This window comes from Hyla sarda, chromosome 5, assembly GCF_029499605.1.
Source record: "Hyla sarda isolate aHylSar1 chromosome 5, aHylSar1.hap1, whole genome shotgun sequence".
NCBI classification, from domain to species: Eukaryota; Metazoa; Chordata; class Amphibia; order Anura; family Hylidae; genus Hyla; species Hyla sarda.
The window spans coordinates 355,733,495-355,758,429 of record NC_079193.1 but is presented as its reverse complement, the minus strand read 5'-3'; the positions used below and the strand labels follow the sequence as shown (position 1 = coordinate 355,758,429).

General features: G+C 44.3%; 1 long non-coding RNA gene across 2 annotated transcripts in view; it reads right to left on the bottom strand.

Annotated features, from left to right (window-relative positions):
* Window positions 1-24,444, bottom strand: part of LOC130274392 (uncharacterized) — a 41,613-nt gene extending 17,169 nt beyond the window's left edge. The window contains exons 1-3 of one of the 2 annotated variants that reach the window (XR_008844355.1): window positions 23,806-24,444; window positions 20,619-20,703; window positions 16,785-17,204 (exon numbers count right to left, since the gene is read on the bottom strand). This is a non-coding gene — a long non-coding RNA (uncharacterized LOC130274392). Of the gene's footprint in view, window positions 1-16,703; window positions 17,205-20,618; window positions 20,704-23,805 lie in introns of those variants that run through there. The other variant, XR_008844354.1, reaches the window with a different exon arrangement.
* Window positions 24,445-24,935: the final 491 nt, after the last annotated feature.

The window sequence follows — 24,935 nt, the reverse complement described above, 5'->3', positions numbered from 1 at the left end:
GAGAAACAAAAAGGGAGGGAGGGAGGGCAAAACTCCGGGTCCTGGGCAGATTGAGGGGGGAAGGGAGGCACCACAGCTATAAATACCCAGGGAAGGGCCTCTGAAAGCCCGGGAAACTATTGATCCCCTGATTGGTGCACTCCTTCCCCCCCCACCCATGGGACATACCACTGTAGCCACTGGCAAGTTTTACAGGCGGGGGAGGGGGCTAAAAACCTTGCCTGTATATTTCTTAACCTCTTACTGCTCACCAGTCAGGGGGCAAGCTAGTTATGCACAGCTTGCCCCTCCAGACTGTTGAGACCCAATTAGCTCCTAGCAGGCTATAACTACCCCTCCCCCTTACTACAATAAATAATTAAATAATAACTGACACAACAACAATTTAACTTTTCCGTGGGTGGGGATCGGCCACAGCTTTATTTATAAAATTACTTATTTAAATAACAATTTAACTGTAACAAAGACACCGATTGGCTTCTTACCAACCCGAGAGGTGCTGCCACACCGTCCTGTGTGGAGGTGTACCCCGGGTTGACCCCGCTTTCACCGTCTTCTTACCGCCACGGAGGAGACCAGTTAGCCCTACACTGGGCTCCGACCCCCACCCAAGAGATACTGGATAGCCAACACCTGGGGCCACCTCGGCCCCCCGGCACACCCAACACATTTCCTCTCCAGGAAATCCGCTCAGCGCTTTTCCTCTCCAGGAAATCCGCTCAACACTTTTCCTCTCCAGGAAATCCGCTCAACACTTTTGCTCTCCAGGAAATCCGCTCAACACTTTTCCTCTCCAGGAAATCCGGGTACCTGCCACCAGGACCATTTTTTTTTTTTTAAGTAACCCGTGTGAACTCATCTCTCAGACTCGCCCATACACCGAAGAGTGCTGCAGCACTCGCACCACCTCGAAAGCCGCTCTCAAAACAAAAACACACATGGGAAACATCATACTTGGCGAAAATAGCAACACAACATGCAGATCGCCCGAACCCACAAAACAGTCATTCGCGGACCCTCATGGAGCACGAGCTGCGTGTCCCGGATCGCCTAAACAGTCTCGAACCGACAGGCCTTTATTAGTTTAAATTTTTTTTTTTTTTTTTTTTTTACTCTTACCATGAAACGCACAAAATAGGCACCCAAAAACACAGACACCCAAGTCCCATGGAAGGAGACGAGGAGAAAGAAAAAGTGCCCCATCCACATAGCCCTGAAAAAAGCTAGCGCAAAATCTCGGATCAGAAAAACTACGCAAAAGCGACAACCAAAAACCCGCAGCCGCCACCAAGCGACCCAAAAACCGATAGGAAAAAACGGTCGCCGACAGCAAGGCCACCCACTCGCGGGCCCAGCCCCTAGGTATACACCACCCACTCGCGGGCCCAGCCCCTAGGTATACACCACCCACAAAGCAGAAAGAAAATCACCCCCTGCCATGTGCCGTGCACCAACCGCACCCCAATGGATCGCAGCACAGCGGGAAAGCCACTCAACTTTTTATTTTTTTTATTTTTTTGTAGGTGAATGTTATTAGGATACACTGAGAACACTGCCCAAATCTCGAACCTCCTTGGAGAGGTGACACAGCAGATAACTTCCGTTATCACATCCTATTAAAACGAAACAGGAAATCAAACATTATAGCCTCGTAAGGTTACTTCAAGGGGCATTCCAGGTACCGAAACCAATATTTATTTATTCATTTTTTAAAAACTTTTTTATGTTTTTATCCCCTGTCCACAGACCCTTTGGAACCTCCGGGACCCTCCTCGACTGTAGACATCCCGGCCTCCACACCAACACCAACCACTCGCAAGCACCGAACCGTGAGTGCGACCAAGTCGCAGGAGCCACCAAAGCGGACCAAGAATTACACCACTCTCCCCAATGACCCATGGGCCGGCCACACAAGCAACCATCCGGAACTACAGCCAGAGAAAACAGGACAAAGCGTCAACACCCAATACCGACCCCAGGGAGTGTAGCCCTGAAAGAAATTGTAACTCCAAACAGCGAAGCACTAGATGCAACAAACAGAGCACAGGAAGAAAACACGCCCCATGATCACTCAAATCACACACTAGAAAAGAAGAAAAGCATTACAAAATTAGCGCGCAACCAAGCGCAGGGGCCTTTCAACCCACACAGTAACATTACAAGTCTAGAACATGAGCTGCCGAAGCAAGCACCCAAAGTCCCACAACCAACACCAAGGGAAAAGCACAAACAAAACCCCAAGCATGGCAGAAACCCACTGACTACCAAGACCCAGGGGTAAACCCCCCCACAGCACCACTGGAAAACCAAACACCACACCAACAACCGACCAAACCAGCCACATCCGAGAATAAAGCGAGCTCCCCGTGCAGGGAACTGAAAGCAGGCCAGGCCACCGCACGACCCTTGAAAAAACCCCAACCAACCGAAATGTCAGCCCAAAGCGTACCAGGGGCACATATGCGGGGGCCCAAATACCAGACACCCTCGGCGGCCAGAGACAACCTGCAGGAAAAAACTCCGCCCAAAACCATATTCCATGCGGAACTAGCGAGCCCCGAGGAAACCAAAGCAGAGAAAACGCAATCACTCCCCGTCCACAGGAAAACTGCATACCAACGCCAACGCGGCATGCGGAAGACTGCAACAAAACACACCCCAACAAGCGTAGAGCACAGAAGAATCCCCCTCCGGAAAACCACCACAAACAAAAGAACCCACGAGGAAAGACAAACTGAGACTCAAGCGAAACCTACCCACCGCCACATCAGCTAAAGCACCCAGCACTACATACAGGAGTCCCATGCCTACCAGAGATCGGGAGCAAAACAGGAGAAAACATCAGACAATACACTAGGACAAACAGAGCAGCGGGGGAGGGACTACAACTAGTGAGAAACACCAAACAAAGGGGGAGAAAACCAAAAGAAACAAAACCGTAACTGGGTGCCACCGATTCAAAATAAGGAACAAGCCTCAGGAGCTAAATCCACAAAACCCGGTCATCCAGAGCGTAAGGCCAAAAGACCACTCACCTAAGCGTGCACCGCAGAAATTGATACCACACCAAAGCACCCCGTCAAGAAGAGACGTACCCAACTTACAACCAGAGACCAACATAGACATACACCTATATCCGCCACAGGAACAAAAGGCGGAAACTACCAGAACAGCCATAAGCACACTAACCGGGGAAGGAGAGGGCACCAACCCAGCCTAGCCAGCTGAAGACAACTGGCCCGCCAAAGCACCAAGGGCAGGCACGAAAATAGAGCCCCCTCCCCACCCCCCTGCAACAGCACGCTCAGCTAAGTCCAGAATATGGAGAAGGCACAAAAGCTGGAGGAACCACTTCACCACCGCAGGCGTGGGACAAGGCACGCTGGAGACCACCTGGTTGCGGGTACTCTGCCGCCGCCCGGAATGGCGCCGGGAAACCAGCAGCAGAGGACTCAGGAAGAGGGACAGCAGCGGCCGCAGTGGTGGTTTTTTGGGAAATCGGGGCGAGGAGGTGATGGAGGGTTTGGATGGCGGGACTGTGAGAGGGTGAGAGGTCCGCCAGCCTCCCGAACCCAATGCCAGGGTGCAACAGGAGGGGAGGCCAGCTCAGCTACAAGCGAGCATGCCAGCCCTCACCCTCCCGCTCCATCCGGGCCATAATATAAGGGGCAGATACATACCAACCGGCAGACAAAACTCCGGGTCCTGGGCAGATTGAGGGGGGAAGGGAGGCACCACAGCTATAAATACCCAGGGGAGGGCCTCTGAAAGCCCGGGAAACTATTAAACCCCTGATTGGTGCACTCCTTCCCCCCCCCCCCACCCATGGGACATACCACTGTAGCCACTGGCAAGTTTTACAGGCGGGGGAGGGGGCTAAAAACCTTGCCTGTATATTTCTTAACCTCTTACTGCTCACCAGTCAGGGGGCAAGCTAGTTATGCACAGCTTGCCCCTCCAGTCTTGTGTTGCGGGACCACCGTTTATGGAGTAACTATAAAAGCACTACCTGAAGGAACAGTGACCGAATATCCATTCCTCTAACTACAAAGCTGTAGCATATCACACTTTATTGAAGCATCTGTTTTATACCGGATTTGTACAAGGAGTTGAGTAAAAAGTAAAAGTTGTTTAACATAATCCAAGTGTCCAGAGGTCTCATCCCTGCACTTTTTATACATGAACAGCATAACCCTTATTATTATTTCTCGAGCTCACTTTATTTGTGTAATGCAAAGTTAGATGAGTTTCAGATATACTTTATAAATTCCTCATGGTTCTCAAGGTCTTCATTGTTTACATTCAGTGCATAAAAATCTGTCCTGGTAATATAAGGCACTCACAGGTGTATGGCTACTAACAGAATCAATTCCTGGTAAATGCTCACCAATGGATGAAATTATAACTACTATAATGCTTCCCCGTATGTACAGAAATATAACTGTTATAGCACACCCACTATGAGCAAATATATAACTACTACAATATAATACTGCTCCTATGTACAATAATATAACTACTATAATACTGCCTCTTTAACTCTTTGGATGCCGAAGAATTGTAGAACCTCTGCATTCCCTGTGTGTGCCGATCTTATATGATTTATTAAGTGTGCACAGCCGTGTCCAGTATGTACGGATCTGGGGTGTTCCCCGAAATCAGATTGTTAGTGGTCTGATAGTCGATCCAATATAAAACCTTTTACAGGGACAAGTAACTCCATAGACCACATAATGGGATCGGCAACAAATTAAATCTCTGATTTGAATCTCAAAGCCGCCAAAAGTGTAAAATGTACCTGTTGAAAAAATAAACGAAAGTGCAAACAGTGTCCACATTTAAAATTCCTGGCCGGGATTGTGGAAGATAACCATTCCTTCTCTTTTTTTATCAGTGGGAAGGGTACTTCTAACTAGCATATTGCTAACACTTTTTCTTTCTAAATGACATCAATGGTTTTTTACTGGCAATGTCTTAAAAAATCGGATAGCTCTCAATGATGAACCAGTTGTTTTTTATAACTTATTTAACTGTATCGGACATAACATTATGTCTGAATGAGAACATGAATCTCTGTGTGTCTTTCTTTTCTTGTTTTATTATTCTTTTTCTCTTTTTGTAATTCTTTGTGATTAAATCAATTCTTGGGATTTTTTTTCTCCCAGAGCTTCATTGGTGGGGTAGCCTCTCATGAGTAATCTTCCATACAACTCTTGAGCCTGAATCTCAAAATATCTTTCTTTTTTATAAATGTTTTTCAAATGCAAGAACTGACTATAGGGCAGAGCCCGTTTTTGTGTGATGTGGATGAAAACTTTCATGGTGGAGAAAATTACTTGATAACGTATCCAAGCTCGAGAAAGCGCCCGTGTGTGCAAAACCGGTCGCTTATTCATTGCTCCCTCCACGTTCTGTATCTGCCTCCAGTACCCAGATGAAAGGATATTAAAAAGTGACTACCAGCAACTACAGTGAGTGAGTGAAGATTTTTTTCTCTACTACTTATGGGATTATTGTACGACGGTTCTACGTATATACTGCACCCCCAGGTTTTGCCTTTATCTCAGTGATTTGCTAGAAGCTCGGCTTTAAATAATGTTTGGTTGCCTACTACTTTAAGAACTTTCCTGCCCCTGTGAATCCACTCCATTAATATGGAGGACATGGAAGCTTCAGGATCAGGAGACACTGAAAGTTTTTGAAAACAGGCAGAGAGGACATGGAGTAGTCTTTCGATAAATGTAACTTACAAGACTGCACCCACGTCCCTAACGTCCCTAGCATAAAATGGCGTAGCACTGGGCGGCGTCCACCAGTGCCCACAGGGAGGAACGACCCACCGGCAGAGCAGCCCCCATGCCACTCGAACCAGTCACCGGGCCGCAACCCCCAACAAACACGGCGCCGCGGCAGCAACGTATGCCGCACAGCACCACACCAGTGTGAACAAGGTGTAAGGCTCACTTACCATGTAAGACATGGCCGCACATCCACAATTTTGCATTTTGATCTAATTGCTTCTCAGCATAATTTCAAAAACTAACAGGTTGTTATTATACATTTTGATCAAAAGGTACAAGCCCACTCGCCACGTCAAGGCCACCTCGTTAGAGTGGGTCCCTAACGTCACTAGCATAAAATGGCATAGCACTGGGCGGCGTCCACCACCGCCACGACACCAGTGCCCACAGGGAGGAACGACCCACCGGCAGTGCGGCCCCCATGCCACTCGAATCAGTCACTGGGCCGCATCCCCCCCACAGACACGGCACCGTGGTAGCAATGGATGCCGCACAGCATCACACCAGTGTGAACAAGGTGTAAGGCTCACTTACCATAGGCTCCCAGTCAGACTGGGAGGCTGCTAAAAAATGAAAGGGCCCAGTGTAGCTACGTGCTACTTATATAGGGTTGGGCTGAGGGGGTGGGGCAGAGGGCTAGGCCAATTGGAAGAAAACAGGGATATAGGAGGTGATAGAATACACAATGTGAATCCAGGTAGAAAAACAGACATGGCCGCGCATCCACAATTTAGCATTTTGATCTAATTGCTTCTAGCATAATTTCCAAAACTAACAGGTTGTTAGTATACATTTTGATCAAAAGGTACAAGCCCACTCGCCGTGTCAAGGCCACCTATTAAGAGTGGGTCCCTAACAAACCCTAGCATAAAATGGCGTAGCACTGGGCGGCGTCCACTACCTTGTACTTTTTGATCAAAATGTATGCTAACAACCTGTTAGTTTTTGAAATTATGCTGAGAAGCAATTAGATCAAATTACAAATGGTGGATGTGCGGCTGTGTTTCTCTTTTTGTGTTGCACATTTGTAGTCTCTCCCTTCTTCCATTGCCAGCACTCCGCTCCACCCATTTGGCCCAGGCGTTTTTTAATTTGCAGGAAACTGCATAAGGGTTTCCTCCTACCATTCTCCCAGCCCTCTGGCAGTGAGCACATGGTAGGTTTCATACTGGTGTGGTTCTCTGTGGCAGCCATTGTTTCTGTGATGCTTTGTCTGTGGGGTGGAGTGACCCAGAGCCAGGGGCTTGGTTGGGCAGTAGTGGGGCTGCCTGGCCACTGGATCGCTCCCCCCGTTGGGCATGGGGTCTCGGAGGCAGTGGTAGCTGCTGGGTGCTACGCCAGTGTCAGGTTAGGGACCCACTATAACGAGGTGGCCTTGACGTGGCGAGTGGGCTTGTACTTTTTGATCAAAATGTCTACTACTAACCTGTTAGTTTTTGAAATTATGCTGAGAAGCAAGTAGATCAAATTACAAACGGTGGATGTGTGGCTGTGTTTCTCTTTTTGTGTTGCACATAACTACTATAATACTGCCTCTTATATACAAGAATATAACTACTATAATACTGCCTCTTATATAGAAGAATATAACTACTATAATACTGCCTCCTATATACAAGAATATAACTACTATAATACTGCCTCCTATATACAAGAATATAACTACTATAATACTGCTCCCATATACAAGAATATATCTACTATAATACTGCCTCTTATATAGAAGAATATAACTACTATAATACTGCTCCTATATACAAGGATATAACTACTACTGCTCCTATATACAAGAATATAACTATATAACTATAACTTTGAAAGAACTTTCTGACATTAGAGATATAGTGATTCGTGGAGCGAACAAGGGTGGGGGAGTTGTGGTGTTGGATTCCAAATTATATAGACAATTAAATATGGATATTTTATCTGATATAAAAACTTATAGAATGTTAAAAAGTGAATCCAACACCACAATTCAAAAATAAATTATACAGCTTGGTGGACTTGGGAGTGAGTGAAGGCCATTTAACGTCCAAAGAGGCAGACTATATTAAAATAGCTAATCCAGTTATGGCAATATTTCACTCGCTCCCTAAAATCCACAAAAATGTATTCCCTCCCCAGATGCGACCCATTGTGGCTGGAATTGGCTCACTGAATGAGAGACTCTGTGAGTGGGTTGATTCCAGACTTCAGCCGTTGGTCCCTCTCATCCCGGGTTTCCTCCAGGATACCAGGGATGTCCTGGTTGCCATGGACAACATCCGGTGTGAGCCCGGGATGAGATGGATAACGGCTGACGTCACTGCTTTATACTCTGTGATTCCGCACAAGGAGGCATTGATTGCCCTAAAGTGGTTTTTGTCCATTTATGCCCCATACTCCGGTGATCTGCAGAATTTTATTATTTTGGTAGTAGAATATTTACTCACACATAATTTTTTTATGTTTGATGGCAACTACTTTCTGCAGATCACCGGAGCGTCTATGGGTGCTAAATTCTTGCCTTCATTGACAAACATTTACATGTGCTGGTGGGAAAAGAATTTTCTTTTCTCACAGGACAATCCGTTTTGGGAGCACATCCTGTGGTATGGTCGGTACATAGATGACCTCCTGTTTATCGGGGGGTCATCTATGCCGACCATACAGCAGTTTGGCCTGTACCTCAATCAGAATCCTTGTAACTTCAGATTCACACTTCATTGTGATGAGTCTGAGGTTAGTTTTTTGGATCTGAAATTGAGGGGTGATTTATTGAATTCCACGGTCACCACTTTTACTTACCGTAAGGAACTGGCCACGAATTCGATACCGCAAGCAGGATCGTGCCATCCACCGCACGAGGTTGAAAACCTCCCGGTGGGAGAAATGATTAGAGCTAGGAGAAATAGCTCCACATTGGAGTTATTTGAAAATGAAGTGGAGGACATATCAGTAAGATTAAAACAGAGGGGATATCGGAAATGGTCATTGGACCGAGCCAAGGATATTGCCAGGAGAAAAAACAGGTCTGATTTGATATATGGCAAAAAATTATCATCTCAGATTACCAAGAGTGACAAGGAGGTTAAACCCCTTGTTTTTTCCGCAAACTACCGCCATGATTTCAAACAAATATGTAAAATAGTTGAAAATATTTACCCATGGTAGCCAACGATAATCAATATATAACATTTTTGGAAAACGGGTATAAATTTGTGTCACAGAGGGCTAAAACCATCGGCCAATATGTCTCCCCAAGCTTATTTAGTTCCGGTGTGGAAAAGAAACCCACTTGGCTTAATACCAAGGGTAACTTTAAATGCGGGCATTTAAAATGTATCTGTTGTAAAATCATGAAGAATTCTAAAACTTTCATGTCCACAGTTACTAAAGAAACATTTGGTATATCAGAATATATCAATTGCAATACGAACCACATAGTGTATTTGATGACATGCAACATCTGTCAACTACAGTATGTGGGTTGCACCTCCAATCCCTTGAAGACAAGGACCAGAAAACACCTGTCAGACATTCCACATTTTCAGTCTCGACATCTTTACATGGTTAGTAAGCATTTTGCCGAAAACCATGAGGGTGATTTTTCTGGTCTCAGCCTCCAGGGGATTGAGAGGGTCACCCAAAATATTAGAGTAGGTAATATTAAACAAAAATTACTGGACAGAGAAGTCTTCTGGATCATTAAACTTCAAACCAGATGTCCCCTTGGTTTGAATTTAAGACAAAACGTAATTCTCCATTATTAATCTATTGTTTCCCTATAGGGGTTTATTTTTCATTCCCAATGTACTGTTTTCGCATAGGTTGTTAGATGGGGGGAGGAAGTCCATCTCTGTCTCATTTCTCTCTACATGCATTAGATAATATATATATATATATATATATATATATATATATATATATATATATATATATAAAATAAGTATTGAATAACATGCATATTATATGTGGGAGATTTGAGATAGTTAGATTCTTCCGTATATACCCATATGTTTATGTGCGATCCTATCGGATGATTACTTGATGCTGCCGTTGATGTTCCATGAATGGGTATGCAACCGCATCGGTGTTTAAAACCTATTTGATATATATAATATGATATTAAATTAAATTTAGGTTGGCTATTTCAGTCTACTTTAACGAGATCGCACATAGACATATGCAATCTGACATAATGTAATTTGCTTTTGTAACGTTTAGTAAGAACCTGTTAGGATTCGGCAGGCTGGATGTGGATCCTCTGTGTCAGCGAGGGATTGGCCTGGACTGTGTCGGTGGACCGGTTCTAGGTTGCTACTGGCTTTCACCAGAGCCCACCGCAAAGCGGGATGGTCTTGCTTCGGCGGTAGCAACCAGGTCGTATCCACCGGCAACGGCTCAACCTCGCTGACTGCTGAGAAGGCGTGGGACAGAAGGACTAGACAGAGGCAAGGTCAGACGTAGCAGAAGGTCGGGGCAGGTGGTAAGGTTCGTAGTCAATGGCGATAGCAAGAGGTCAGGAACACTGGTAAGGCAAACACTATAAACGCTTTCTCTGGCACAAGGCAACAAGATCCGGCAAGGAAGGGAAGGGGAAGTGAGGTTAAATGGACAGGGAGCAGGTGGAAGCTAATTAGACTGATTGGGCCAGGCACCAATCATTGGTGCACTGGCCCTTTAAATCTTAGAGAGCTGGCGCGCGCGCCTTAGAGAGCGGAGCTGTGCGCACCAGAACGTGACAGCCGGGGACCGGGACGGGTAAGTGGCTTGGGATGTGATTCGCGAGCGGGCGTGTCCCACTATGCGAATCGCATCCCCGTCGTCAGTGTCAGTGCAGCGCTCCCGGTCAGCGGGTTTGACCGGGGCGCTGCAGAGAGGAGAACGCCGCGAGCGCTCCGGGGAGGAGCAGGGACCCGGAGCGCTCAGCGTAACAGAACCAATGTCTTTTTCTATATTATCACTTGTGAATCAAGTGTTTTAATATTTTGACCATTGTTCACATTTAACATGCGTTTTTACCATGCATGCTAGGTGGAGGTGAATAAAGGGTTAAGCTCTGGGAAGGTTCCCATGAGGGCGGATCCCAATCTTCCCCTCCATAAAAGCAATTCACTTCCACTATTGTTTTGTATGACTAAGGACGCTGAGCGTGGCTGAAACGCATCACCTTGTCATCATTCACCGTTACCGCTGAATAAAAACCGCATTGCTTGATATCCTGCTCTGGACAATCCCATTTCTTCTTCACGATTATATGGACTGTGGTCCGGTCCTGTCCGTTGAGCGGGAGGGGCGACCGAGTGAGCTGTGCTGCACCTGTTGTATCTTTAAGAATATAACTACTACAATACTGCCTCCTATATACAAGAATATAACTACTATAATACTGCTCCTATATAGTAGAATATAACTACTATAATACTGCTTCTATATACAATATAACTACTATAATACTGCTCCTATATACAAGAATGTAACTACTATAATACTGCCTCCTATATACAAGAATATAACTACTATAATACTGCCCCCTATATACAAGAATATAACTACTATAATACTGCTCCTATATACAAGAATATAAGTACTATAATACTGCTCCTATATACAAGAATATAACTACTATAATACTGCTCCTATATACAAGAATATAAATACTATAATACTGCTCCTATATACAAGAATATAACTACTATAATACTGCCTCCTATATACAAGAATATAACTACTATAATACTGTTCCTATATACAAGACTATAACTACTATAATACTGCTCCTATATACAAGAATATAACTACTATAATACTGCTCCTATATAATAGAATATAACTTCTATAATACTGCTCCTATATACAAGAATATAACTACTATAATAACTCGGCAAGAGTGGATAGTTGGCACCACTACCCCAAATAGCGCTCCTCCCTTAGTGCTTCAGCAGCAAGGTGTATGCAACCTGGTTCCTGAATATGTCCGCAATAGTTCCGTAAAGTGCTGGCAGGCACTGTACACTGTGTGGTTCCAAGTCCCTTAAAGATGCAGCATTCACAAAAGTATGCACAAAAAAGAAAGAGAGGGACGTCACTCACCAGGATACGGTGCAATTTTTTTTATTTCAACAGTGCAGAGACATGGAGCACGGACGCCAGAAGGTAGGACTAGCTCATCAGTGAGAAGCTGGGTGACAGCTGTTGCGCGTGCGTATCACGCTTCTTCAGACCCTACCTGTTCCGTGAAGCGTCACCCTTAAGAGCACACCTCCCCGGGTGACGCCCACGGAACAGGTGCGTGCTAACTAATACATTAAAAACATTAAATAACAACTCGTAATGTATAGGATTTGTTACAAGTATAACAAGTTTCTATCTAAATAGTATGAATAAAGAGAAGTACTGCTCCTATATACAAGACTATAACTACTATAATACTGCCTCCTTTATACAAGAATATAACTACTATAATACTGCCTCCTATATACAAGAATATAACTACTATAATACTGCCTTCTATATACAAGAATATAACTACTATAATACTGCCTCCTATATACAAGAATATAACTACTATAATACTGTTCCTATATATAAGAATATAACTACTATAATACTGCTCCTATATACAAGAATATAACTACTATAATACTGCTCCCATATACAAGAATATAACTACTATAATACTGCTCCTATATACAAGAATATAACTACTATAATACTGCTCCCATATACAAGAATATAACTACTATAATACTGCTCCTATATACAAGAATATAACTACTATAATACTGCTCCTATATACAAGAATATAACTACTATAATACTGCTCCTATATACAAGAATATAACTACTATAATACTGCTCCTATGTACAAGAATATAACTACTATAATACTGCCCCTATGTACAAGAATATAACTACTATAATACTGCCCCTATGTACAAGGATATAACTACTATAATACTGCCCCTATGTACAAGAATATAACTACTATAATACTGCCCCTATGTACAAGAATATAACTACCTCAGCGCCAGTCTGGAGATGCGCCCACTTCTGGTCCGGCCCGGACATCTCCAGAGTGGCGCAGAGGGGAAGTTGAACTAAGGGACACCAGCAAGCTAGAAGCATATATAAGGTATGTTCTGTGATATTTTTTTCATGCCTGATGAAGGAGGTTGTTATCTATTACCTCGGATACGCATCGCAACTAGAGATGAGCGAACTTACAGTAAATTCGATTTGTCACGAACTTCTCGGCTCGGCAGTTGATGACTTATCCTGCATAAATTAGTTCAGCTTTCAGGTGCTCCCGTGGGCTGGAAAAGGTGGATACAGTCCTAGGAGACTCTTTCCTAGGACTGTATCCACCTTTTCCGGCCCACCGGAGCACCTGAAGGCTGAACTAATTTATGCAGGATAAGTCATCAACTGGCGAGCCGTGAAGTTCGTGACGAATCGAATTTACTTTAATCGCAACATTAAACAAATGCTTACATTAATGAAGCTGGGCTCGGAACTCCAATGAATATAGTGAGACTGGTCTGGATTATGATACGCCATCTTGGAGGGAGGAAGTGTAGACTTTATTCCGCATCCTCCCAATTGAAGTAAGTGTATTACACACCCGATTGTGATATTGATATTGTTACAGTCCACTCCTCAGAGCGCAGGGGCTATTATTTTTTTATTTTTTTTATTTGGCTTTTCTATGTACTACTGGACCTCTATACAGGATCTGGGTAACCTTACAGCGCTCTCGCCATACATATACAGTGGTCCCTCAACATACGATGGTAATCTGTTCCAAACGGACCATCTTTTGTTGAAACCATCGTATGTTGAGGGATCCGTGCAATGTAAAGTATAGGACAGTGGTCTACAACCTGCGGACCTCCAGATGTTGCAAAACTACAACACCCAGCATGCCCGGACAGCGAACGGCTGTCCGGGCATGCTGGGTGTTGTAGTTTTGCAACATCTGGAGGTCCGCAGGTTGTAGACCACTGTTAGAGGAAGTTGCACTCACCTGTCCCTGCCACTCCGGACCGTCACCGCTCGTCACCGCTGCCAGGGATGTCGCCGTCCATCGCTGTCGCCGCGTCCCCGAGGTGTCCCCGACAAGGTCACTGAGAAAGAGCGCGCATGCGCTTGAAACGCGTATGACAAGGGAGGGTGTCGGTTTTACCGTGTGAAGTTTGTATGTCGGATTCGGACCTTAATAAAGCTGCAACTTTTTACCCAAGTGCTGGATCAGCTTCTGCTGTCCCCGACAAGGCCTCTGCTTCCCCGGCATCTTCGTTCTTCGTCGCCGTCATCACGTTGCTACGCACGCCACTCCTATTGGATGACGGGACGGCGTGCGCAGCGACTTGATGACGACGATGGAGAGCGCCGACAATGCAGGGGATCCCGAAGAGGATGCTCCGGAGCCCCGAGGACAGGTAAGAGACATCCCTGGAGCTCACGGGGCACCGTAAAAGGCTATCCGGTGGCAGCTGAAGCAGTATGCGCTGCCGGATAGCCGTTTATGCGATGGCCCCGACATAAAAAAGCATCGTATGTTGATGCTGCCTTCAACATGCGATGGCCTCTGAGAGGCCATCGTATCTTGAAATGATCGTATGTCGGGGCCATCGTAGGTCGAGGGGTCACTGTATGTGGATATGAGTAGAGGAAGAGGATGAGTTACTTTCCCTTTGTCTCCCCGTTATCTCTGTCTTCATGTGGATTTAAAACGTCTAACTGGTTCTTGGGGTGTTAGCGGAGGAGAGGAGATTAAAGGGGTACTCCGGTGAAAACCTTTTTTCTTTTAAATCAACTGGTGGCAGAAAGTTAAACAGATTTGTAAATTACTTCTATTAAAAAATCTTAATCCTTCCTGTACTTATTAGCTGCTGAATACCACAGAGGAAATTCTGTTCTTTTTGGAATGCTCTCTGATGACATCACGAGCACAGTGCTCTTTGCTGATGTCATTATAATAATAATAACTCTTTATTTATTGTTGTCCTTAGTGGGATTTGAACCCAAGGCCCCAGCGCTGCAAAGCAGCAGTGCTAACCACTGAGCCACCATGCTGCCCTTAGCATACCTCTGTTATGCACGGTTGCTAAAATGGACAGAGATGTCAGCAGAGAGCACTGTTCTTGTGATGTCATCAGTGTTCCAAAAAGAAAGGAATTTCCTCTGTAGCATTCAGCAGCTAATAAGTACTGAAAGGATTAAGATTTTTTAATAGAAGTAATTTACAAATATGTTTAACTTTCTGGCACCGGTTGATTTAAAAGAAAAAAGGTTTTCACCGGAGTACCCCTTTAAAACTCTGTTACCTCCACATACATCGGGTGAGTTTGATCAACTTTGATCTTCTTGTGCAGACATATAGACCTTTTTCCTGGATTGTAGTGCCACCTATTTTTTGTGTATTTTTGTATTTAATTCATTTCGGAATAGTTACTTTACTGCATTTTCCTCATTGTGAAGTTATATAATAACTAGATAGGATTCTAAACATCGAGGAGAATATTATCCGGTAACTCATATAACATCTTCCTGTTTGCTATGGCGGCGGTACGTCTTATAAGAACAAGCTCAGCTGTCTCCTCCATTAGCTGTAACTTCTGGGAAGTCAAATGCTCCGAAGTCCAATCAACAGGTCATTTAGTAGGAGCCAGGGGTTCGTGCCCAATCTCCGCTCGCTCTGCTGATGTTCTCCACTCAGACCTTCTTTTTTTTTTTTCCAGTTTATGCAAATGTCAATTTGTAAATATTTAATTTTAGTTCTTGAAAGATGCCAGGAGGAAACCTTCAAGAATTAAAGTGGTACTCCGGTGGGAAAAAAAAATAAATAAAGGGTTCTAATCAACTGGTTCCAGAAAGTTATTCAGATTTGTAAATTATTTCTATTTAAAAATCTTAATCTTTCCAGTACTTATCAGCTTCTGTAAGCTCCAGAGGAAGTTGTGTAATTCTTTCCAGTCTGACCACAGTGCTCTCTGCTGCCATCTCTGTCTGTGTCAGGAAGTGTCCAGAGCGGGAAGAAATCCCCATTGCAAACCACTTGCTACGGACAGTTCCTGACATGGACAGAGGTGGCAGGAGATAGCACTGTGGTCAGACTGGAAAGAACTACACAACTTCCTGAGGAGCATACAGCAGCTGACAAGTAATGGAAGGATTAAGATTTTTAAATAGAAGTAATTTATAAATCTGTTTACATTTCTGGCACCAGTTGACTTGACCACATTTTTTCCACCGGAGTACCCCTTAAAGAAACAATAGACAAAATTGACATACAGAGCCCCGCACGCCAGTCCAGTGGGGGCTGGGAGGTAAGGGTGAAAAAGGAGGAGGCATGCCAGGCTGTGGCACTAAAGCAACTTGGCCTCACCTCCTTGACACTTGGTTGAGAAATAAGAAGACTATTTCTATAATTTTTGCAACCATCATCCGCTGGACACATAGTATAACCCAGAGTTACCCAACCAGTGTGCCTCCAGCTGTTGCAAACCTACAACTCCCAGCATGCCTGGACAGCCTTAGGTTGTCCGGGTATGCTGGGAATTGTAGTTTTGCAACAGCTGGAGGCTCACTGGTTGGGAATGAGTGGCATAGCAAATACAAAAGGTACCTGATGGACATACAACAGGGTCCATCAGGGTTCCTTCAGTGCTATTGTAGTTTTGACATCACTGTGTTCTAGCATCAAAATTTACAGAGCTAATTAATTTTCTAATAGAGATCTAAACACCAATATTTATGTAGCCTGTAATGATATAAGATGACTCTGATTAATCTGCCTTAGTCTATACAGTAAAGTTGACAAGCAATTTTCGGTAAAGACAACATAGTTACATAGTTACATAGTTAGTACGGTCGAAAAAAGACATATGTCCATCAAGTTCAACCAGGGAAACAACATTACAGCCCATTATATACGCTCTAGTTTCAGTGTGAAAATTGCAATATCAGAAAAAAATAATGCTTCTATATGTTACTCACTAGGTCATGCAGATGCTTTACATGTCTTTTCATGTGTCTAGCGTCTGTATTTGGCTCACAGATCCCTCTGTTCTGTTGCTCACTCATTATGGCATCCACTGCTCAGGAAGGGGCATGTCCGAGGCAATCACTGAGCCCGCCCTCACTCACAATGCATTAACCTCTTCCCTGAGTCTTCTGTGCTGCACCGGGTCTCTTCATCCAATCACTGCAGGCTGCTCTGTAACCTCCTTCTCTCTTGTTTACATGCTGCAGTCTGAGCACAGAGGATTGCCAGTCCTGCATCCTCACTTCTTGGACTTTGTCCCATCCTGTGCTTCAGCTGGGACAAAGATGCTGCTGCTGCCGGGCAGGATTATGTTCTGGATGGTATGGGGGGTATGGGGACCCCTAGTGGTCTTTTTGTATAAGCCACGATTTCTATAAAAATAAGATAAAATGTTTTTATGTTTTGCCAAGATGTAAAACATATATTCAGTTTTTAAAACATAAAAAGGACAGAAAAAAAACTTAAATGTAGATTAAAAAAAATTAATAAATAAATAAATAAAGTTATATATATATATATATATATATATATATATATATATATATATATATTTATATATATATATATATATATATATATATATATATATACAGTACAAACCAAAAGTTTGTACACACCTTCTCATTCGAAGTTTTCTTTATTTTCATGACTATGAAAATTGTAGATTCACACTGAAGGCATCAAAACTATGAATTAACACGTGTGGAATTATAGACATAACAAAAAAGTTCAAAAATATGTCATATTCTGGATTCTTCAAAGTAGCCACCTTTTGCTTTGATTACGCACACTCTTGGCATTCTCTTGTTGAGATTCAAGGGGTAGTCACCTGAAATGGTTTTCATTTCACAGGTGTGCTGGTGTGGAGGAGGAGGTGTGCTGGTGTGGGGGAGGAGGTGTGATGGTGTGGGGGAGGAGGTGTGCTGGTGTGGGGGAGGAGGTGTGATGGTGTGGGGGTGCTTCGCTGGTGACACTGTTGGGGATTTATTCAAAATTGAAGGCAGACTGACCCAGCATGGCTACCACAGCATCTTGCAGCAGCTGCTATTCCATCCGGTTTGCGTTTAGTTGGACCATCATTTCTTTTTCAACAGGACAATGACCCCAAACACCTCCAGGCTGTGTAAGGGCTATTTGACCAAGAAGGAGAGTGATGGGTGCTGCGCCAGATGACCTGGCCTCCACAGTCACCGGACCTGAACCCAATCAAGATGGTTTGGGGTGAGCTGGACCGCAGAGTGAAGGCAAAAAGGGCCAACAAGTACTAAGCATCTCTGGGAACTCCTTCAAGACTGTTGGAAGACCATTTCAGGTGACTACCTCTTGAAGCTCATCAAGAGAATGAGTGTGCAAAGCAGTAATCAAAGCAAAAGGTGTCTAGAACCTAGAATATGACATATTTTCAGTTGTTTCACACTTTTTTATGTATATAATTCCACATGTGTTAATTCATAGTTTTGATGCCTTCAGTGTGAATCTACAATTTTCATAGTCATGAAAATAAAGAAGACTCTTTGAATGAGAAGGTGTGTCCAAACTTTTGGTCTGTACTGCATATATATATATATATATATATATATATATATATATATATATATATACATATACATGTTTATGCCTGATCTAAATAATTTATTATTTTCTGACAATACATTCCCTGTTCAATCCCCGAACTGACATAAAATGTTTTCTTATTGTATCTGCTGCTGGAATTCCTTTTGCCAGATGTTACTTTAAGTTTTTGTTTTATATTAATTCCATTGGGATGGTGAAGCAGCTTTACGCCCATAAGATCCCATTCTTCCAAGCTTCTAGTGTTTGTAAACTTACTTTTTGTCCTCTCAAAAGGTTCAAATGCTATTTGATGTTTTTCTGATTGTTTTGCAGTGTTTGTGATCTTTCGGGTCGCTGTTCTGGTAAAATCTATAATATTGGATGTTTTGAGTGGTTTTTAGAGAAATTTTACTATAGGGTTCGGGTACATTGTGAACAGAGCCATGAAAGGGCTGCTATTACGATGCCACTTGGATGCCATAGTCAATAGTAATTGGGGCACCATAGGATGTAGACCAGTGTTTCCCAACCAGTGGGCCTCCAGCTGTTGCAAAATTACAACTCTCATGCTAGGAGTTGTAGTTTTGCAACAGCTGGAGGCACACTGCTTAGGAAACACTGATGTGGACAATGACTGCCAGCCCCATTACACAAACAAAGGCAGCAATTTTTTATTTTTTTTTAACAAATGTAATAAGACATAAAAAAAAAAACATATACATATGTGGTATCACTAGCTGTTGCTAAACTACAGCTCCTATGAGGCCTAACATGATAGAAATTTTGGGGAGCTACAGGTTGGGGAACATTGCTTCAAGACACTTAAAAATATAGAAAAAAAAAAGCAAATTAAGAAAATTTATTGCAGACGGATGTATCTCCGCGGCAACAGACTACAGTAACCCCCCGACATGCGATGGCCCTGACATGCGATGGCCCTGACATGCGATGGCCCTGACATATGATAAAATCGAGATACGATGCTTTTATATGTCGGGGCCATCGCATTAACTGCTATCCGACAGCGCAAAATGCTTAAGCTGCTGTCGGATAGCAGTGTAATGTGCCCCAGCAGGTTCGCTTACCTATTCCCGCTGCTCCGGGTCCACTTTGCGATCCTCCGGCGTCTTCCACATCTTCTCCAGGGTCCGGGCCTCACTTTCCGGCGTCGTTATTACGTCGCTACGCACGCCGTGCCGGCGCAGCAGCGTAATAACGTCACCAGAAAGCGAGGCCCTGACACCGGAGAAGATGTGGAAGACACCGGAGGATCCCGAAGAAGACACCGGAGCAGCGGGACAGCATCGGGAGCCCCTTGGACAGCAGCGGGAGCGGTGAGGACCTGGTCCGGACAGGGGCGGATCCAGAGTCGAGTCTCGGGAGGGGCACTATTATAGTATTTTGTGTTGGCGGACAGAAAACTTGTGTGGCTTACGGAACTTACAATATTATTAAATGTTTTATACAGTCATAACCTTGTTTAAGACTCTTAGGCCATGTTCACTTGTCAGAATAATTATCAAATATACCAATTGCCACAGAATGGGAAAGTGCTAAAGAAGTTTTTACCATTTAAAACTACAGCTTCCAGTATGACCTAAGTAGTGGTAAGGGGATGCTGGGAGTTGTTGTTTCACCCATCATTACTGCAGAACTTCTTCAGTGACTCCAGCTCTGATGGGACACAAACAGGAGGATACAGAATGACATCAGTGACTATAGGTGACGTCTAGTGAGGAGAATACACAATGATATCAGTGATTACAGGTGACGTCTTCTCTATAGTGAGGAGAATGTACAATGATATCAGGGATTACAGGTGACGTCTTCTCTATAGTGAGGAGAATACACAATGATATCAGTGACTACAGGTGACGTCTTCTCTATAGTGAAGAGAATACACAATGATATCAGTGATTACAGGTGACGTCTTCTCTATTGTGAGGAGAATGTACAATGATATCAGGGATTACAGGTGACGTCTTCTCTATTGTGAGGAGAATACACAATGATATCAGTGACTACAGGTGACGTCTTCTCTATAGTGAGGAGAATGTACAATGATATCAGGGATTACAGGTGACGTCTTCTCTATTGTGAGGAGAATACACAATGATATCAGTGACTACAGGTGACGTCTTCTCTATAGTGAAGAGAATACACAATGATATCAGTGATTACAGGTGACGTCTTCTCTATAGTCTTTTCTTATCTAATTCAGATGTACATACCGCCGGGAATTGTTCCAGCTAAATGCTCTCTCTGCAGAACTTGATGCCCACACGTCTCCTCACTATGTCAGCGGATTCTGATCCTCTATATGAAAACAATAATTATTATAATACTGCCAAACACTGTATTCTTCGAATATAATACTGGCACATACCTTCTGAATATAATTCTGACACACTGTACCTCCTGAATATACAACACACTGTACCCTCTGAATATAATACCGCCACACACCGTACCCTCTGAATATAATACTATCACACACCGTACCCTCTGAATATAATACTACCACACACTGCGCCATCTAAATATAATACTACCACACACTGTGCCCTCTGAATATAACACTACCACACATTGTGCCCTCTAAATTTAATACTACCACACACTGCACTCTCTGAATAGAATACTACCACACACTGTACCCTCTGTATATAATACTACCACACACTGCACTCTCTGAATATAATACTACCACACACTGTACCCTCTAAATTTAACACTACCACACACTGCACTCTCTGAATATAACTTGCTGTGCAGTGCACCCTCTGAATAAAATACCCAAATGTATTGTGGCCCATAAAAAACATACCACCCCAGAAATTTCTCATAATCTACAATATACTTCTGAAATGCAAAACACTCTGTGCCTTCACATATAGTAATAATGCCCCATCTTGTGCCCCTACATATAATAATTATGACCCGTCCTGTTCCCCCCACATAATAATGCCCTGTGCCCCTAACATATATTGCCCCCTGTGCTGTGCCCTTCACATATAATTCCCCGTTCTTTGCCCCTCACATATAAAGCTCCCATCATGCGTCCCTCACATATAATGCCCCCTGTGCTGTGCCCCTCACATATAATGCCCCCCGTGCTGTGCCCCTCACATATAATGTCCCCTGTGCTGTTCCCCTCACATATAATGCCCCCTGTGCTGTGCCCCTCACATATAATGCCCCCCATGCTGTGCCCCTCACATATAATGCTCCTGTCATATGCCCCACACATATAATGCCCCGTGCTGTGCCCTTCACATATAATGCCCCCGTTCTTTGCCCCTCACATATAATGCCCTCATCATGCGCCCCTCACATATAATGCCCCCTGTCCTGTCCAATCAGGGGGCATTATATGTGAGGGGCACAGCACAGGGGGCATTATATGTTTGGGGCACATGACAGGAGCATTATATGTGAGGGGCACAGGACAGGGGGCATTATATGTGAGGGGCGCATGATGGCGCATTATATATGAGGGGCACAGGATGGGGGCATTATATATGAGGGGCGCATGATGGGGGCATTATTTGTGAGGGGCACAGCACAGGGGGCATTATATGTGTGGGGCACAGCACAGGGGCCATTATATGTGATGGGCACAGAACAAGGGGCATTATATGTGTGGGGCACAGCACGGCATTATATGTGAGGGGAACAGCACAGGGGACATTATGTGTGGGACACAGCACAGGGGGCATTATATGTGTGGGGCACAGCACAGGGGGCATTATATGTGTGGGGCACAGCACAGGGGGAATTATGTGTGGGGCACAGCACAGGGGGCATTATATGATATAATGCCCCCTGTGCTGTGCCCCACACATAATGCCCCCTGTGCTGTGCCCCACACATATAATGCCCCCTGTGCTGTGCCCCTCACATATAATGCCCCCTGTGCTGTGCCCACACATATAAATTATATGTGTGGGGGGCACAGCACAGGGGCCATTATATGTGTGGGGCACAGCACAGGGGGCATTATGTGTGGGGCACAGCACAGGGGGCATTATATGTGAGGGGCACAGCACAGGGGGCCCCCCCTGTCATGTGCTCTTAACATATAGTGCCCCCAGTGCTTTGCCCTGTAGCACCTCACATTAAAAATTCCCCTTTCTCTCCCCCCCCTAAGTTTTTGAATCCCCCTCCCCCTCCGATACAGTGCCCTTAACAGTGGCACATATTCCAAATCCCAAATCGCGTCCCCGCAGCTCACACGCTGTGTACTCACAGCGTGTGAGACTGCCTAGGTTAGTGAATGGTGGAGTGGAAGCTTACAGCTTCGGCTCCACCATTCTAGGGGGCGGGGGACAGCAATCTCGGGGGGGGGCAATTGCCCAGTTGCCCCCCCCCCCCTGGATCCGCCACTGGGTCCGGAGCGGGGGGGACAGGTGAGTACAGCTTCCTATACTTTACATTGCACGGATCCCTCAACATACGATGGATTCGACAAACGATGGGTCGTTTGGAACGAATTACCATGGTATGTTGAGGGACCACTGTACAAACAAATCTTTTGTAGTCTGATCCTGCAGTCTTATGGTTCTCCCCTCCATCTATCCTTTACTTTCTAATTTACATACAATAGGTTGACAAGGATGTAGGGGAGGGAGTACGACTGCAGGATCAGACTACACAAGGATTGAACAAAATGCAGATATACCAGTGGTAAAGATGAATTCTTTATTTGGATCCCAATAAATACCGGAGCTCAGCTCGCAGCGTCAGGAAGTTCATTACTCCGAACGCTGTGTGCGGGCTTCCGTGTTCAAGGCCGCCCACTTGTGACGTCATGCCCGCCCCCTCGTGACGTCACGCCCGTCCCCTCAAAGAAAGTCTATGGGAAGGGGGCTGGCGTGACATCACAAGGGGGCGGCCTCGAACACAGAAGCCCGCACACAGCGTTCGGAGTAATGAACTTCAGGACGCTGCGAGCGGAGCTACGGAACACAGGGCAGTGGAGAACTCCTTTAACAGCAACAGAGAGACAGCGCGGACACGTTTCGGGTTTAACCCTTCGTCTATGAACACAAAGTCTCAGGTATAATCATGTATATGTAGGGATTCGGTAGTGGAAAGGGCGGAGTCCTAGGATACAATCCAAGAAATTAACCCCTTCCTTCCACCACCGAAACAACCTGTACACAGTAAACATATCAATAATGCTATGACACAATAACACCCAAATCATATACATAGAAGATAACAGATAAAAATACACGTTAACATGGGAAAAGCGGTGCTGTGTTTTATTTAGATGAAATGAAGATCTCAAATACAAAAGTATATATACATATATATACTATGATATAACCCAAAAGCAAATGCAAGAATTTCTGGGATTGGATCCTAGAACTCCGCTCTTTCCACTTCCGAATCCCTACATATACATGCTTATACCTGAGACTTTTTGTGCATAGATGAAGGGTTAAACCCGAAACGCGTCCACACTGTCTCTCTGTTGCTGTTTTAATGTCTGTTCCGCATTCCTTGCGGTTTTTATTGGGATCCGAATAAAGAATTTATCTTTACCACTGCCATATCTGCATTTTGTTCATACTTATTTGGAGTCACGCTGGGGCTCAAGAGAGCGGACCTCCTCCCTCCGATTGTACACAGGGAGTGTTTGTATTCTGTTTCCATGGAGACACATCAGTCAGCATAGGAGCTTTAGAAGCAAAGTGATAGGAAATTCTTAATCAAGACCTGTGCAAAAGCTGATTCATTTTTCCCTTCAGATACATTGGAAAAATAAACAATAAAATATTCTTAAAGGTGGGTACGGGAACCATTGAAAAATACAATTTGGTACACAAAAATGAAGTTCTTGGTCATAATGGCCCTCATTTAGTAAGAGGGTCAGGTTTTCATTTGTGGACTTTCTTTTATGTGTGTGTTAGCTGTTTACTAATGTGGCGCTTTTGTTGGAAATTTTCGGGCAGATTTGTCTACGTGATGCAGGGAGATAAAAATCCCCCAAAAAGGTCTTTATTCAGCCTTTGGCTGTCCGGGCATGCTGGGAGTTGTAGTTTTGCAACAGCTGGGGGCACTCTGTTTGGGAAACGCTGCAGTAGAATCTCAGTGTGGTGGATGGGAGAGGAGATGTTCAGGTTTTGTAGTTGAAATATTCGGGGAGATTTATCGTGCAAAGAAAAAAGTGGGCCTGTTGCCCACAGCAACCAATCAGATCACTTCTTTCATTTTTAAAAAGGCTTCTGAAAAATTAAAGGAGCCATCTGATTGGTTGCTATGGGCAACGGGCCAACTATTCCTCCGCACAGGGTAAAATAAATCTCCCTCACTGACTCTATTACGTCTCCATATTCCAGCCATCTGCTATTGGCCGGGCAGCAAACACTTGTCTGTGTTCAGCCCTCACTTCACCAGATTACGAATCCGGCGTTCTTACAAGGATAAGAGACATCTGTCCCATAAAACAGCAATTTCACTTTATAGAGTATCAGAACTGAGTTCACTCATTTTCCTGGATTTATTGGAGAATTTCTTAAGTGCAAAAATGGTTCAGATTT